Genomic DNA, 10,780 nt, shown 5'->3' with positions numbered 1-10,780 from the left:
TTTGGGTACACAGAATTCAGGAGACAAAGCCAGAGAGGATGGTGGTGTGGAGAAGCACTGGAGTTTGGTTAGTTAGTCCTCACTGATTTATTAATATCACAGCCAGCCTAACATTCCTTGGAGGAATGCTGGGAGACTGTAGACCTCAGGAGGGCAAAGGTCACATCTATCACATGACCCAGTGTTTCCCCCAAATCTAGTACAGTGTTTTGCACATAGTAGGCACAGAATAAATAAATCAATAAATATTTGTTGGATGATAAATGATGAGTCTCCTTCATGGATCACAACCTTGTCAAGGCAAAGGGGTTTGTGTAACTCAATGAAGCTATGAGTCATACCGTGCAGGGTCACCTAAGAAAGATGGGTTATAGTGACGAGTTCTGACAAAATACAGTCCACTGAAGGAGGAAATGGCAACCCACTCCAGTATTTTTGCCTGGAAAACCCCATAGGCAGCATGAAAAGGGAAGAAGATGTAACACTGGAAGATGGAGCCCCCCAGGTAGGAAGATGTCCAATATTCTCTCAGGAAAGAGTGGAGAAATAGCTCCAGAAGGAATGAAGAGGCTGGGCCAGAGTGGAAAAGATGCCCAGTTGTGGATGTGTCTGCTGGTGAAAATAAACTCCGATGCCATAAAGAAAAATTTTGAATAGGAACCTGGACTTTTTGGGTCATGAATCAAGATAAATTGTATGTGATCAAGCAGGAGAAGGCAAGAGTGAACATTGACATTTTAGGAATCAGTGAACAAAAATGGACAGGAATGGGTAATTTTAATTCAGATGACCATTATATCTACTGCTGTGGGCAAGAATCCCTTAGAAGAAATGGAGTTGCCCTCACAATAAAAAAAAATGAGTCTTAAATGCACTATTTGGGTGCAATATCAAAAACAACAGAATGATCTTGGTTCATTTCTAGGGCAAATCATTCATCACAGTAATCCAAGTCTATGCACCAACCACTAATGACAAAGAAGCTGAAGTTGAACAGTTCTATGAAGACTTACAAGACCTTGTAGTGAAGTAAGTGAAAGTCACTCAGTTGTGTCCGACTCTTTGTGACCCATGGACTTTAGCCTACCAGGCTCCTCTGTTCATGGAATTCTCCAGGCAAGAAACCACTGGAGTGGGTAGCCATTTCCTTCTCCAGGGTGTTGTGAACAAATGTATGCTCTCATGCAGTGTCCGGCAGCACCAGGGGATCTTCCCAAACCAGGGATCAAATCCAGGTCTCCTGCATTGCAGGCAGACTCTTTACCAACTGAGCCACCAGGGAAGCCCAAGACCTTGTAGAACTAACACCAAAAAAGATACCCTTTTCATCATAGAGGATTGAAATGCAAAAGTAGGAAGTCAAGAAATATCCAGAATAACAGCAAGTTTGGCCTTGGAATATGAAATGAAATAGGGCAAAGGTTAACAGAGTTTTGTCAAGAGAACACAGTGGTCATAGGAAACACCCTTTTCTAACAACAAGAGAGGTGACTCTATACACGAACATCACCAGATGGTCAATAACAAAATCAGATTATGTTTTTTTGTAGCCAAAAATGAAGAAGATCTATTCAGTCAGTAAAAACAATACCTGAAGCTCACTGTGGCTCAGATCAAGAGCTTCTTATTGCAAAATTCAGACTTATATTAAAGAAAGTAAAGAAAGACAATAGGCCATTCAGCTATGACCTAAATCAAATTCCTTATGATTATACAGTGGAGGTGATGAATAGATTCAAAGGATTATATCTGGTAGACAGAGTGCCTGAAAAACTATGGACAGAGGTTCATAACATTGTACAGGAAGCAGTGACTAAAATCATGGAAAAAAGAATGCAAGAAGGCAAAGTAGTTGTCTGAGGAGGCTTTACAAATAGTTGAGGAAAGAACAAAAGTTAAAGCAAGGGGGAAAGGGAAAGATATACCCAACTGAATTCAGAGCTCCTGAGGATAGTAAGGAGAGATAAGAAGGCCTTCTTAAATGAAAAATCCAAAGAAATAGAGGAAAAGAGTAGAATGGGAAAGACTGAAGATCTCTTCAAGAAAATTGGAGATATCAAGGGAACATTTCATTCAAGGGTGGCATGATAAAAGACAGAAATGGTAAGCACATAACAAGGCAGAAGAGATTAAAAAGAGGTGGCAAAAATACACAGAAGAATTATACAAAAAAGGTGTTAATGACTCGGACAACAACGATGGTGTGGTCATTCACCTAGAACTGGACATCCTGGAGTGTGAAGTCAAGTGGGTCTTAGGAAGCATCACTATGAACAAAGCTAATGATGGTGATGGAATTCCAGTTAAGCTACTTAAAATCCTAAAAAGATGATGCTGTTAAAGTGCTACACTCAATATGTCAGCAAATTTGGAAAACTCATCAGTGGCCACAGGACTGGCCAAAGGTCAATTTTCATTTCAATTCCAAATAAGGGTAATGCCAAAGAATGTTTCAACTACTGTACAACTGCACCCATTTCAAATGCTAGCAAGGTTATGCTCAAAATCCTTCAAGCTAGGCTTCAGCAGTACCTGAACCAAGAACTTCCAGATGTTCAAGCTGGGTTTCAAAGGGGCATAGGAACCAGAGATCAAATTACTAATATTCATTGGATACTGGAGAAAGCAAGTGAATTCCAAAGAAACATCTACTTCTGCTTCATTGACTACACTAAAATCTTTGACTATGTGGATCACAACAAACTGCAGAAAATTCTTAAAGAGATGAGAGTACCAGACCACCTTACCTGTCTCCAGAGAAACCTGTATCCAATCAAGAAGTAACAAAATCGGACATGGTACAATGGACTGGCTCCAAATTGGGAAAGGAGTACATCAAGGCTGTATATTGTCACCCTGCTTATTTAACTTCTATGCAGAGTATATCATGCGAAATGCCAGGGTGGATGAAGCTCAAGCTGGAATCAAGACTCCTGGAAGAAATATCAACAACCTCAGATATGGAAATGATACAACTCTAATGGCAGAAAGTGAAGAGGAACTAAAGAGCCTCTTAATGAGAGTAAAAGAGGAGAGTGAAAAAGCTGGCTTAAAACTCAACATTCAGAAAACTAAGATCATGGCACCTGGTCCCATCACTTCATAGCAAATAGAAGGGGGTAAAATTGAGGCATATAAGTTAAATAAGCAGGGTGACAATATACAGCCTTGACGTACTCCTTTTCTATTTGGAACAAGTCTGTTGTTCCATGTCCAGTTCTAACTGTTGCTTTATGACCTGCATATAGGTTTCTCAAGAGGCAGGTCAGGTGGTCTGGTATGCAGAGTACATCATGAGAAACGCTGGGCTGGAAGAAGCACAAGCTGGAAACAAGATTGCAGGGAGAAATATCAATAACCTCAGACATGCAGATGACACCACCCTTATGGCAGAAAGTGAAGAGGAACTCAAAAGCCTCTTGATGAAAGTGAAAGTGGAGAGTGAAAAAGTTGGCTTAAAGCTCAACGTTCAGAAAATGAAGATCATGGCATCTGGTCCCATCACTTCATGGCAAATAGATGGGGAAACAGTGGAAACAGTGTCAGACTTTATTTTTTTGGGCTCCAAAATCACTGCAGATGGTGACTGCAGCCATGAAATTAAAAGACCCTTACTCCTTGGAAGGAAAGTTATGACCAACCTAGACAGCACATTAAAAAGCAGAGACATTACTTTGCCAACAAAGGTCCATCTAGTCAAGGCTATGGTTTTTCCAGTGGTCATGTATGGATGTGAGAGTTGGACTGTGAAGAAATCTGAGCACCGAAGAATTGATGCTTTTGAACTGTGGTGTTGGAGAAGACTCGAGTCCCTTGGACTGCAAGGAGATCCAACCAGTCCATTCTGAAGGAGATCAGCCCTGGGATTTCTTTGGAAGGAAGGATGCTAAAGCTGAAACTCCAGTACTTCGGCCACCTCATGCGAAGAGTTGACTCATTGGAAAAGACTCTGATGCTGGGAGGGATTAGGGTCAGGAGGAGAAGGGGATGACAGAGGATGAGATGGTTGGATGGCATCACCGACTCGATGGACGTGAGTCTGAGTCAACTCTGGGAGTTGGTGATGGACAGGGAGGCCTGGCGTGCTACGATTCATGGGGTCGTAAAGAGTCAGACAGGACTGAATGACTGAACTGAACTGAAAATTGAGGCAGTGACAGCTTTTATTTTCTTGGCTCCAAAATCATTGTGGACAGTGACTGCAGCCATGAAATTTAAAGATGCTTTCTCCTTGGAAGGAAAGCTATTACAAACCTAGACAGCATATTAAAAAGTAGAGACATCACTTTGCCAACAAAGGTCTGTAGAGTCAAAGCTATGGTTTTTCCAGTAGTCATGTATAGATGTGAGAATTGGATCATAAAGAAGGCTGAGCACCAAAGAACTGATGCTTTTGAATTGTGGTTCTGAAGAAGACTCTTGAGAACCCTTTGGACTGCAAGAAGCTCAAACCAGTCAATCCTAAGGGAAATCAGTCCTGAATATTCATTGGAAGGACTGATGTTGAAGCTCCAGTACTTTGGTGACCTGATATGAAGAGCCTACTCATTGGAAAAGACACTGATGCTTGGAAAGATTGAAGGCAAAAGGTGAATCAGGTGGCAGAGGATAAGATGTTTAGATCGTATCACCAGCTTATTGGACATGAATTTGAGCAAACTCCAGGAGATAGTAGAGGACAATGGAGCCTGGTGTGCTACAGTCCATGGGGTTGCAAGAAGTCGGACATGACATAGTGACTGAACAATAACAATAGCAAATGTTTGAGTAAAATAAAATGAAATCTGAGATATCTGAAGGATGAACTATACCTATCTTCTTTTTTTATATAGTCCAGGATACATATATTAACACACTGCTGCTGCTGCTAAGTCGCTTCAGTAGTGTCCGACTCTGTGTGACCCCATAGACGGCAGCCCACTAGGCTCCTCTGTCCCTGGGATTCTCCAGGCAAGAACACTGGAGTAGGTTGCCATTTCCTTCTCCTATTAACAAACTGGAAATTAGAAACTCTAGCCTAGACTGTTAGTGGCTTGCCCTGGGTCTCATGGCCAGAAGAAACACCAAGTCCTGTGCTCTTTCTGGCATATATTTTTCTCCTGCATCTCTGAAATGTTCTGAATCTTATTCTTTTATTTATAAATTTAATTTGATTTCTAAAATTCTTAATAAACTGCATATTTAATATACATATTAGCTCCTACTCTTAAGAGAATCATTTTATATGAAAATTGAAGTCTAGTTTTTGAAGTGTATTATGATTAACAGATGGCCTTATATTAGGCCAAGAAGCCACACACACAAGTACACACACCCACAGCTGTTGAGGAAAAAAAAAAACGGTGGGAGGTGGTGGGGAGAATCAAGGGCTGGCTGGTGGTAGATCTGAACTACTTTAAACCAAAGAAATGGAAGGGTCTACTATGAAGAACCTCAGAAACCAGTCAAACCAGTTGCTTTTTCCAGTAGCAGGAGACTTTTTGCCTAGATTTCAACATGGTTCAGGGAACATAAACTCAATCCTCACAGGGATCCCAGTAAGCACTCAGTGACTAGCAGAACTTCTAAGGGCTTTTTTTAGACTACTTTGCAGGAGCATAAATTCTGCTTTATTTCTAAGATTTAAGTCTGGCTTCACTTGTAAATATTTTCTTAGAAGTCTTTTTATGGATAGGAAAGGGACAAGAGTCAATAATTGAATGGCTGCTGTGTGGCAGACTCCAATACGTGATCTAGATGATGGTATATATTTTTTAAATGGGATGCATGGGAAACTTTCAAAGAAACATTTGGACATCTTCCCAGAAGACAGATCAACTGGGGATGCTGGGCATCCTGCTGCAGGAATTCATGTTTTTCCTTTGGAGAAGAGGCTGGAAGCTCACCTTTCTAGCCCCTGTCTCATAAGGAAATGAAAATGCATATTTAAGACAGAGTGGGCAATCAATACAATGGGATGTGAGAACACAGTGTAATTAGTCATGAGTATTCCATCCTGGGACCATGATAAAGGATCAACTCACACAGAAGTGTACAGCTGGCCCTGCACAATTAGTTTCTAGTCAAGCTCCCTTATTCCAAAAACATGTGCAATGAATGTCCCACTCATTCTACCTTTGGAATTTTTACCACTGAGCTCATTCTCAGGGGTCATTCTTAGAATTTTCCCCAGGCCCAAGGAAAGCTCATGTAGAGACTTCCTTGGTGGGTCAGTGGTTACGGTAGAGGCCATGGGTTGGATACCCTGGTTGAGGAATTAAGATCCCACACACAGTGCAGCCAAATAACTTAAAAACAACAACAACAACAAACCCCTCTGCAACCATGAAATTGAAAAGATCAGGAAAACATGGTGAAGTGTTTGGTTAAAAATAGATTAAAAATCTTTGTCAGTGACAATGAGCCCAACTATACACAGCTGAACCAGGGGGGTTCTGGCAAAGTTTCTGAGAATGCAAAACCATGAATGCCTTCTAGCTTTTCTTTTCTTCTGACTTGATGTCTTAGTAAAACTAACAAACTTGAACCATAATGGTGACACAGTATTTAAAAGTAATATTCTAATTTAGAAATTAAAGCTAGCCAAACTTCCCCAGACCCATGTTCATTTGATTCTCCTCCAACCCTGTATGGCTCACCAATCTCACCTCACCTTTAAAATGCTATATGCTATCTGGATAAACCTCCATTAGAGTACACATCTTTTTTTTTTTTTTTTTTTAGAGTACACATCTTTTAAGAAAAGGAATTATTATATTTATCTCGGTATTCTCCCTAACCTCTGTCAGATCTCCAGTGCTTTCTTTTATACACTGTAGGCATTCAATGTTTAATTAATTTAAAGAAATAAAGGATTTTTCACTATCAGAAATAATTTTAGAATTAGAAAAGAACTGTTAATACTGGATAATATTCTGTCTTACATTAATCATGAAAATTCTCAAGATACAGAGAAAACTCTTATCAAGGCAGCCACATGGAGCATAGTTTAATGCTGATGTCACTCATTTTTCCCCCCAGGGTGTCAGCTCAAAAGGGGCCTGCAAAACCCATAAGTTACTTAATTACTTCTTGTTGGTCATGTAGGTCAAAAACCAGATACCAAATCATAGTGTTCCTTTCATTTCTATTATTCATGTCACTGGGCAGAGGAACCAGCCAAATTTGCTATCTACAGTCATCCCCTTTGTCATATGAATATGACAAACCTAGCACTCACTAGCTTAGTCTCTTACTCAATGGGATGTTGTAGAAAACAGAATTTCAACTTCTGCTTCTTCTAGAAAGTCTGAACTTACCAGAAAGAGATCGACTGATCCCTGAAAATGGATTGGTTATTAAGACAATATATGGGCTAGATAAGACAAAGATATAGGATTCAGTTTTTCTAAATTTTGCTTCCCTTTCAATAAAGTTCCCCTTTCTTCATGAGGCTTTGTCTATTACCATCTGCACTGATCCATCTCGAGATTTAGTGGAGCCTAAGTAGTACTTGTTTTCAATGTGTTCATCTAAGCTATGGGCTGCTGAGGTCAGGGACCAAGTCTCATGCTTTTTTGGTATTGCCCACCATGTCTAGCATACTTATGTGCACATAATAAGTGCTTTAATATACATGTGTGCATGCTAAGTCACTTCAGTCGTGTCCAACTCTTTGTGACCCTATGGACTGTAGACCGCCAGGCTCCTCTGTCCCTGGGATTTTCCAGGCAAGAATACTAGAGTGGTTTGCCATTCCCTTCTCCTGGGGAATCTTCCCAATCCAGGGATCGAACCTGCATCTCTTGTCTCCTGCATTGGCAAGTGAGTTCTTTACCACTGGCAATAGATTTGGACAAATTTGGCTCTGGAAATAGTGACTGAATCTTTTAGAATTTTCTTTGATCAGAATAATTGGTTTTCTTTCATCAAAATAAATTGATCAGAGTCCCTTAGAGGATTTTAGATACTTCTTTAAGGACTGAGCATATTTCACGATTCCACTAATCCTGTTTTCGAAGAGATTACAATGTAGTAGAAAAACTGGGCACAGGCATAAAATTCAAACAGTATTTGTATTTCTCATTATAAAGTCTAGCCTGGGATGCCAATAATTTCTAGTTACTAAATATTCCTCTGTATGGGCTTGAATCATGTGCACAGTATTAAAGTTCTTCGAGAATAGCATTTGAGGTCATTTATTTTTCTCCTGTGATGTAAGCAGGAGCTTATATGAAGTGAAACAGGAGAAAGAAGAAAAAGCATCTGTTTGATGGTACAGTTTCAGAGAAGTATTCTCAGAAGCAATATCACAAATTCAGAAGCCTACTTTCTCCAGTGTCAGCACTATATGTGTCACCGTGGAGGGTGATTTTGTTCATGAGAACTGGAATAAATACATTCATAAGCCACATATCCAAGATGAACCCAAAGCTAATACAGTTTTAACGAACTTGAGCACTTCAACTTCCTGCTGATGGTGACTTGGGTTATCAAGCATGGGAGTCACTTTTTTATTCATACTCTCATAGGAATTGAAAACATAATTTTCAATTATGATCATTCAGTTTATAATCTATTTTATAGATGAAGAGGTTGACTTCCAAAAAGGTTAAGTATAACTACTCCAAGTCACACAAGTAGTGATATTCATGGTTTTTGGAAGGGGAGAGAATATTCCTTTCCAAACACTCAAAGATACATATGGAAAGCTAGACATTAAAAATTTTTAATGTCATGACTTTACAATCGATCAGTATTTCTTATAGCACTTGCTTTTTTCCTGTTTCATATGTAATTCTGAATACATTTCATCTTCTCCAGGTTTTAAGCAGTTTGATGACCAAACTCAAACCTAAATTAGCTTAACACATCTCTACATACACAGTGTCTCACACTCATAAGCTATATTAAAACTCTATCAATGACCAAAGGAAGGAATGCTCTTTTGGCTTCTCCTCCAAGACAGCTGCCAACCCAGAATGGAATGGACCAAGAGAGAAAAGAGTAGTGTCATCACAAAGACAACCAACCCTCTTATTCCCTTCTGGGGTAATTCAAATAGTAGTCCTAGTCTCAAGTCTCTGTCTGACACAACCCAGTCTCACATAACTCAGTTGTTCCATTTTCTTTACTCCCATTTATACAAGCCGATCAGATATATTCCAACTGTGAGTCTTTTATAGCCTCTATTTAATTCCTTTGGGAGGTCCCTGTACAAACATTTTTTTAATGGAAATGTGACTGCCATAGCAACTCAGATATAAATGTTGCCTAAGTGAATCACAGTGTTAAGGATGATAGTCTGCAAAAAGACTGAGTTAAATCTGGGGTAGGGATGAGAATCGGGAGTGAATGACGATGATAAAAAATTTTGTCCCCCGAATTCCTGGCTTTGGATTTACTTTTTGTTTAACTTTTCCCACCTAATTGTGGAGGGAAAGCAGTGGGGCAGTAGATGGGGTGAGCCTGCAGTTTACCAGCAGTAAAAGGCTGGTGATGAGTAAAGCAAGACCACTCTACAGCGTTGTTCTCTCCCCATGTGGAGGATAAGGACATATATGAGAAAGACGGATGCAATTGGAGGCCCAACATCTTAACTTAAGCCGCTTAGTTTGGTACAACCGTAAACTGCCACACAGGGCTCGGCCCAGCAGCCTAAGGACGCAGCGTAAGGAAAGGTAAAGGGATTTCCCACAAGCTCTACCCCCGGCTTCCCCGAAGATTCAAAACACATTATGTAAATAAGTTTCTCTGGGTGTGCACGTGAGAAGGCGCTGGTCCGACAGATAAATACTGTACTTCCAAAGCCCCTTGCACGTGCACCTGGACAGTCCTAAGCCCCTCTCTGGTCTCTTGAAACCAGCCCTCCGCGTTCCTAGCCCCAGGTCGATGGGCGCAGGGCACTGCAGCCTGCGCACCGGAGGCTGTGCGGAGCGGGCCGGGCGGCCACATGGCGCGCTCCTGGGTGATGGCAGCTGCGCTTTGTTTCCATCAGCAAGGGGTGAGTCACAGGTTCCCGCAGTTCCTAAGCTGGGCAAACCACTCGGGCCAAGGCTGCTGCAAATTTAACAGCAGGAGCAACTACCGAAGCAGCCGCATCCCATTTCTCCTCTTCCTACTCCTCCTCCACCGCCACTGCCGCTCGGCCGCGGCCACCTCCGCCTGCTGCCTCCACCCAGTCCCCTCCTCCTTCCCCCGCGAACTTAGTCAGCGGTTCGCGCCGCCGCGCCCCGATTGGCCAGCAGAACTCGCCGCGTCACAATGGAGCCGGTTGGAGGCGGTGAGCCGGGCAGCGCTGGGGCTTCCCGCTGAGCCCGCAGCAGCCGGCGCCGAGGAAGTGCGGGCGCGGGGCCGCCGCCGGCGCGCCCGAAGCGGCGCGGGGCGCACGCCGTGAGGAGCGCCGGCGCCCGGGGCCGGAGGCGCACAGGTAGGTCGGGGCCGGACGCCCCGGGTCACGGAGGAGGAGCGGAGCCGATCCAGGTGATGGAGGCAGAGAACAGGGCGAGGGGACGCAGCAGGTGGGGTTGGCCGAGCAGGTGCGGTTACCTGTTCTCGCCTCACCTGAGAGCCGGGCCTGCGGGCAAGTGGCTGGGCGGGAGAGATGAGAAGCGGTTTTGCCACTCCCTTGTCTCCGGGAGAGTGGGAGTGATGCCCGTGACTCCTCCGGGGTGCTGGGGTCATTCGGGGCAGGAGGAATGGACGCTGTCTCCCCCATAATCGCGGCGCTACACCTAAGTGTGAGCTCTCGGGGCGGGGCGGGAACCGGGTTCTGGTTTCCTGGGGCTGGAGTCTCGCCCTC

General features: G+C 42.8%; 1 protein-coding gene across 9 annotated transcripts in view; it reads left to right on the top strand.

The window, feature by feature from the left end:
* The first annotated feature begins 10,291 nt into the window (after positions 1-10,291).
* The window catches only part of LRRC8B (leucine rich repeat containing 8 VRAC subunit B), a 77,587-nt gene continuing 77,098 nt past the window's right edge, over positions 10,292-10,780 (top strand). For all 9 annotated transcript variants that reach the window (XM_002686261.7, XM_010803345.4, XM_010803347.4 and 6 more), the window contains exon 1: positions 10,292-10,408. The gene's annotated coding sequence lies outside the window, so the exon portion shown is untranslated. The remainder of the gene's footprint in view (positions 10,409-10,780) is intronic.

This window comes from Bos taurus, chromosome 3 (assembly GCF_002263795.3).
Source record: "Bos taurus isolate L1 Dominette 01449 registration number 42190680 breed Hereford chromosome 3, ARS-UCD2.0, whole genome shotgun sequence".
Lineage (NCBI taxonomy): Eukaryota > Metazoa > Chordata > Mammalia > Artiodactyla > Bovidae > Bos > Bos taurus.
Note: the sequence above shows the minus strand (reverse complement) of the source record. Positions and strands in the feature narration are given on the sequence as shown.